We start from the raw sequence: 7,643 nt of genomic DNA, 5'->3' as shown, positions 1-7,643 counted from the left end.
AGTGATTTCACCTTTCAAGTTGGCTTAGCCAGAGAGAGAGGGCCACATCTGAGCAACAAAGAGGCATTCAGGAGGAGACTCTTAGGCACAAATACAGGGAGGCCTAGCCTCTCCTTTGCAGCAACCGTCTTCCCAAGGGTAAAACTTATGGTAGAGGGCTCAACCCATCAAACCACCAGTCCCCTATGTCTGTGGTCATGTTAGCAACCATGGAGGTGGGGTAGGCGAATACCCCTGCATTCTCCTCAGGCTCCTCAAGGGGGCACTACATCTTTTTTTTTTCCTTGTTTTTCTTTTTTTTTTTTCTTTTTTTTTTTTTAACTTTCCCTTCTTTTTTAATTCAACTGTATGAAAAAAAAAGTTAAAAAGAAAACAAACATACAATAAAAGAACATTTCAAAGAGACCATAACAAGGAGGTAAGAAAAAGACAACTAACCTAAGATAACTGCTTAACTTCCAACATGTTCCTACTTTACCCCAAGAAAGTTACATAATATAGCAACATTTCTGTGAACTTGTTCCTACTATATCCATCAGAAATTAACAGACCATAGTCATTTCTGGGCATCCCCAGAACGTTAAATAGTTTATCTGTTCTTCTTGGATTATTGTTCCCCCTTCCTTAATTGCTCTCTACTGCTAGTTCCCCTACATTCTACATTATAAACAATTTGTTTTACATTTTTCAAAGTTCACATTAGTGGTAGCATATAATATTTCTCTTTTTGTGCCTGGCTTATTTCGCTCAGCATTATGTCTTCAAGGTTCATCCATGTTGTCATATGTTTCACCAGATCGTTCCTTCTTACTGCCGCGTAGTATTCCATCGTGTGTATATACCACATTTTATTTATCCACTCATCTGTTGAAGGACATTTGGGTTGTTTCCATCTCTTGGCAATTGTGAATAATGCTGCTATGAACATTGGCGTGCAGATATCTGTTCGTGTCACTGCTTTCCGATCTTCCGGGTATATACCGAGAAGTGCAATCGCTGGATCAAATGGTAGCTCTATATCTAGTTTTCTAAGGAACTGCCAGACTGACTTCCAGAGTGGCTGAACCATTATACAGTCCCACCAACAATGAATAAGAGTTCCAATTTCTCCACATCCCCTCCAGCATTTGTAGTTTCCTGTTTGTTTAATGGCAGCCATTCTAACCGGTGTTAGATGGTATCTCATTGTGGTCTTAATTTGCATCTCTCTAATAGCTAGTGAAGCTGAACATTTTTTCATGTGTTTCTTGGCCATTTGTATTTCCTCTTCAGAGAACTGTCTTTTCATATCTTTTGCCCATTTTATAATTGGGCTGTCTGTACTATTGTCATTGAGTTGTAGGATTTCTTTGTATATGCAAGATATCAGTCTTTTGTCAGATACATGGTTTCCAAAAATTTTTTCCCATTGAGTTGGCTGCCTCTTTACCTTTTTGAGAAATTCCTTTGAGGTGCAGAAACTTCTAAGCTTGAGGAGTTCCCATTTATCTATTTTCTCTTTTGTTGCTTGTGCTTTGGGTATAAAGTCTAGGAAGTGGCCGCCTAATACAAGGTCTTGAAGATGTTTTCCTACATTATCTTCTAGGAGTTTTATGGTACTTTCTTTTATATTGAGATCTTTGGTCCATTTTGAGTTAATTTTTGTGTAGGGGGTGAGGTAGGGGTCCTCTTTAATTCTTTTGGATATGGATATCCAACTCTCCCAGCCCCATTTGTTGAAAAGACCATTATGGCTCAGTTCAGTGACTTTGGGGGCCTTATCAAAGATCAGTCGGCCATAGATCTGAGGGTCTATCTCTGAATTCTCAATTTGATTCCATTGATCTATATGTCTATCTTTGTGCCAGTACCATGCTGTTTTGGCAACTGTGGCTTTATAATAAGCTTCAAAGTCAGGGAGTGTAAGTCCTCCCACTTCGTTTTTCTTTTTTAGAGTGTCTTTAGCAATTTGAGGCATCTTCCCTTTCCAAATAAATTTGATAACTAGCTTTTCCAAGTCTGCAAAGTAGGTTGTTGGAATTTTGATTGGGATTGCATTGAATCTGTAGATGAGTTTGGGTAGAATTGACATCTTAATGACATTTAGTCTTCCTATCCATGAACATGGAATATTTTTCCATCTTTTAAGGTCCCCTTCTATTTCTTTAGTAGAGTTATGTAGTTTTCTTTGTATAGGTCTTTTACATCTTTGGTTAAGTTTATTCCTAGGTACTTGATTTTTTTAGTTGCTATTGAAAATGGTATCTTTTTCTTGAGTGTCTCTTCAGTTTGTTCATTTCTAGCATATAGAAACATTACTGACTTATATGCATTAATCTTGTATCCCGCTACTTTGCTAAATTTGTTTATTAGCTCTAGTAGGTGTATCGTTGATTTCTCAGGGTTTTCTAGATATAAGATCATATCATCTGCAAACAATGACAGTTTTACTTCTTCTTTTCCAATTTGGATGCCTTTTATTTCTTTGTCTTGCCGGATTGCCCTGGCTAGCACTTCCAGCACAATGTTGAATAACAGTGGTGACAGCGGGCATCCTTGTCTTGTTCCTGATCTTAGAGGGAAGGCTTTCAGTCTCTCACCATTGAGTACTATGCTGGCTGTGGGTTTTTCATATATGCTCTTTATCATGTTGAGGAAGTTTCCTTCAATTCCTACCTTTTGAAGTGTTTTTATCAAAAAGGGATGTTGGATTTTGTCAAATGCTTTTTCAGCATCTATTGAGATGATCAATTGATTTTTCCCTTTTGACTTGTTAATGTGTTGTAATACATTGATTGTTTTTCTTATGTTGAACCATCCTTGCATGCCTGGAATGAACCCCACTTGGTCATGGTGTATGATTTTTTTAATGTGTCTTTGGATTCGATTTGCAAGTATTTTGTTGAGGATTTTTGCATCTATATTCATTAGGGAGATTGGCCGGTAGTTTTCCTTTTTTGTAGCATCTTTGCCTGGTTTTGGTATTAGATTGATGTTAGCTTCATAAAATGAGTTAGGTAGTGTTCCCTTTTCTTCAATGTTTTGAAAGAGTTTGAGTAAGATTGGTGTCAGTTCTTTCTGGAAAGTTAGGTAGAATTTCCCCGTGAAGCCATCTGGCCCTGGGCATTTATTTGTGGGAAGATTTTTGATGACTGATTGGATCTCTTTGCTTGTGATGGGTTGGTTGAGGTCTTCTATTTCTTCTCTGGTCAGTCTAGGTTGTTCATATGTTTCCAGGAAATTGTCCATTTCTTCTACATTATCCAGTTTGTTGCCATACAGTTGTTCATAATATCCTCTTATAATTTTTTTAATTTCTTCAGGATCTGCAGTTATGTCACCTTTTTCATTCATTATTTTGTTTATATGGGTCTTCTCTCTTTTTGATTTTGTCAGTCTAGCTAGGGGCTTGTCAATCTTGTTGATCTTCTCAAAGAACCAACTTTTGGTGATATTTATCCTCTCTATTGTTTTTTTGTTCTCTATGTCATTTATTTCTGCTTTAATCCTTGTTATTTCTTTTCTTCTACTTGGTTTAGGATTGGTTTGCTGTTCATTTTCTAGCTTCTTCAGTTGATCCATTAGTTCTTTGATTTTGGCTCTTTCTTCCTTTTTAATATATGCGTTTAGTGCTATAAATTTCCCCCTTAGCACTGCTTTTGCTGCATCCCATAGGTTTTGGTATGTTGTGTTCTCATTTTCATTCGTCTCTATATATTTAGCAATTTCTCTTGCTATTTCTTCTTTAACCCACTGATTGTTTAGGAGTGTGTTGTTTAACCTCCAGGTATTTGTGAATTGTCTAAGTCTCTGATGGTTATTGACTTCTAATTGTATTCCATTGTGGTCAGAGAATGTGCTTTGAATAATTTCAATCTTTTTAAATTTATTGAGGCTTGTTTTATGTCCCAGCATATGATCTATTCTGGAGAAAGTTCCGTGAGCACTAGAAAAGTATGTGTATCCTGGTGATTTGGGATGTAATGTCCTGTATATGTCTGTTAAATCTAATTCATTTATCAGATTGTTTAGGTTTTCAATTTCCTTATTGGTCTTCTGTCTGGTTGATCTATCTATAGGAGAGAGTGATGTGTTGAAGTCTCCCACAATTATTGTGGAAACATCAATTGCTTCCTTTAGTTTTGCCAGTGTTTCTCTCATGTATTTTGTGGCACCTTGATTGGGTGCATAGACATTTACGATTGTTATTTCTTCTTGCTGAATTGCCCCTTTTATTAGTATGTAGTGGCCTTCTTTGTCTCTCAAAACATCCCTGCATTTGAAGTCTATTTTATCTGAGATTAATATTGCTACACCTGCTTTCTTTTGGCTGTAGCTTGCATGAAATATTTTTTTCCATCCTTTCACTTTCAGTTTCTTTGTGTCCCTGTGTCTAAGATGAGTCTCTTGTACGCAACATATTGATGGTTCATTTTTTTTTGATCCATTCTGCGAATCTATATCTTTTAATTGGGGAGTTTAATCCATTTACATTCAACGTTAAAACCGTGAAGGCATTTCTTGAATCGGCCATCTTATCCTTTGGTTTATGTTTGCCATATTTTTCCCTCTCTCTATTAATATCCTTTATTGTACCCATACCGAATCTCTTTAGTACTGAACCTTTCTCCAAGTCTCTCTGTCCTGTCTTTGTTTCTCTGTCTGTAGGGCTCCCTTGAGTATCTCCAGTAGGGCAGGTCTCTTGTTAGCAAATTCTCTCAGCATTTGTTTGTGAAAAATTTAAGCTCTCCCTCAAATTTGAAGGAGAGCTTTGCTGGATAAAGTATTCTTGGCTGGAAATTTTTCTCACTCAGAATTTTAAATATATCGTGCCACTGCCTTCTTGCCTCCATGGTGGCTGCTCAGTAGTCACTAGTTAGTCTTATGCTGTTTCCTTTGTATGTGGTGAATTGCTTTTCTCTTGCCACTTTCAGAACTTGCTCCTTCTCTTCTGTGTTTGACAGTGTGATCAGTATATGTCTCGGAGTGGGTTTATTTGGATTTATTCTATTTGGAGTTCGCTGAGCATTTATGATTTGTGTATTTATGTTGTTTTGAAGATTTGGGAAGTTTTTCCCAACAATTTCTTTGAATACTCTTCCTAGACCTTTACCCTTTTCTTCCCCTTCTGGGACACCAATGAGTCTTATATTTGGACGTTTCATATTATCTATCATATCCCTGAGGTCCATTTCGATTTTTTCAATTTTTTTCCCCATTCTTTCTTTTATGCTTTCATTTTCCATTCTGTCATCTTCCAGGTCACTGATTCATTGTTCAACTTCCTCTAGTCTTGTACTATGAGTGTCCAGAATCTTTTTAATTTGGTCAACAGTTTCTTTAATTTCCATAAGATCATCCATTTTTTTATTTAGTCTTGCAATGTCTTCTTTATGCTCTTCTAGAGTCTTCTTGATTTCCTTCATATCCCGTACTATTGTCTCATTGTTCATCTTTAGTTCTTTGAGTAGCTGCTCTAGGTGCTGTGTCTCTTCTGGTATTTTGATTTGGGTGCTTGGGCTTGGGTTATCCATATCGTCTGGTTTTTTCATATGCTTTATAATTTTCTGTTGTTTTTGGCCTCGTGGCATTTGCTGAACTTGATAGGGTTCTTTTAGGGTTTGTAGACCTATTGAAGTCCTTATCTCTAATTTATCAGATCTACAGCTTCGTGGAGTACACTTTCTCTAACTAACCAGCAGGTGGCGTCCACAAGCTACCTGTTCTCCACAAGCCAGTTCTCCCCTGCTTAGCCTTTTTGGTGAGTGGGGGAGTGAGTCTTGTGGGGTCCAATTGGTGTACCAAGCTTGCGTGTGTAGTTGGTGTTGCCTGCCCTGTATGTGGGGCGTGTTTCTGGGCAGTCGGGGAGGGGGGGTGGCCCTAACAATCAAATCTCCCTGATGATCCTAGAGTTTTAACGCTGCTGCAATAGTCTAATCCTTCAGTTCAGTCCTGCCATAGTTTGTCTCTGCCACTGACCCACAAGTCTTTGGTATTGGCGTATGGCTCCTGAGACTTGCAAGTGGGCCCCTCTTCCAGGCTGTGCACCCCGGGTCCTCTGTTGAGGGATGACTGTGCTATGTCACAGGTGAGTGCCGTCCCCCCAGGGCAGTTCTGGGCTGCTGGGCTGTGTAGGGAGGCTCCCAGTTTGCTCAAATGATGGCTGAATGGGGCTTTGTTAATTCACACTGCTCCACCTTCCCAGCTCTGGGACAATCAGCTGAGGTTGCAGGGAAGGCTAATGTCCACACCCAGTTTTGTGGTGTGTGCCTGTTATTTGAAGCACTTCCGTCACACTGGGTTGTCTGGGGCAGCTCTGGGCTATGGGGCTGGCGATGGGCAGGAGTGTTTCCTGTCCACCAGGATGGTGGCTGTGAGTGGACACCCCCCTTTTCTTGGGAAGTTGTGGTGTTTAGTGAATTTTCTCAGCCACTGGATTATTGCCTTTTGTCTCAGAGCTCTCTTAGTTCTGCTCTTGACTTGACGTGCCCAAATTGCAATTCTTTGAAGCTTTCTGTATTGGGCTTCTTAGAGTAATTGTTTTAGAAAAGGAAAAAAGTATTAAAAAAAAAAAAAAAAAAAAAAGGGCCCTCCTCAGAGATCTAATGGGTTATTGAAATGCTAAGAGACAAAGCAACCAGGGCCATTAAGGAAAGGTCCACAGGGCAGAGAGATCAGCTTTCCTTTGAGATTTGCATATGCGCCTCAAGGCCTGAGCTCTGCCCTTCCCCTTTCTGTGTTCACCAGAACTCCAAAAATCCTCTGCTTTTATTTTGGAGTTTTTTGTGTTATTTTTTTTTTTTCTATGCCTGTCTCCTCTCTGCTGGGCTGGCAGCTCTCAGATTCTCTGGTGTCTGGTCTCAGTCTATCTATGGTTGGAGTCTGGATCAGTAGAACGAGTTTCCGAGAAGGGCTACCACTGCAGTTCTCCCTTCTCCTTCCCGGAGCTGGCAGCCCCTCCTCCCACGGGACTGAGCCTGGCAGGGAGGGGCGCGGGTCCCCTGGCCGCAAAAACTTACAGATTTCGCTGATCTCAGCAGTTCGACATTTTCATGAGTGTTGTATGAAGTATGCCCAAAGACAGATTGCTCTGTGGTATCCAGTCCACGCAGTTCCTGGCTTTTTACCTACTTTCCTGGAGGAGTAACTAAAACTTACAGCTCACCAGTCTGCCATCTTGCCCCGCCCCTCCCAAAGCTCTTATTTTTGTTTTGTATTTTATTGCATTGGTTTACCTTCCAGGGCAGTGCTAAACAATTGCAAGGAATGTGGCATCCTTTTTATCTCTTTTTAATAGGAATGCTTCAGTCTGTTGGATATTGTCCCTTTTAATAGATACATAAAAAGAACGCTTGCATTCCTCTTTGATTATGATATCTATACAATTTAACACAGAATGAGAACTAGTTTATCAAATGACTTTTTAGCATCTATTGAATACTTGCCAAATAATGTAAATGTATATCAGTTTTTAAATGTCTGTATACAGACGTACCTCATTTTATTGCATTCATTTTATTGTGCTTTGCAGATACTGCATTTTTTGCAAATTGAAGATCTGTGGCAATGCTGCCTCGAACAAGTCTTTTGCCACCACTTTTCCAAGAGCATGGGCTCACTTCATGTCTCTGTGTCACATTTTGGTAATTCTCGCAATATTTCAA

The sequence above is a fragment of the Choloepus didactylus genome, chromosome 6 (assembly GCF_015220235.1).
Source record: "Choloepus didactylus isolate mChoDid1 chromosome 6, mChoDid1.pri, whole genome shotgun sequence".
Lineage (NCBI taxonomy): Eukaryota > Metazoa > Chordata > Mammalia > Pilosa > Megalonychidae > Choloepus > Choloepus didactylus.
Note: the sequence above shows the minus strand (reverse complement) of the source record.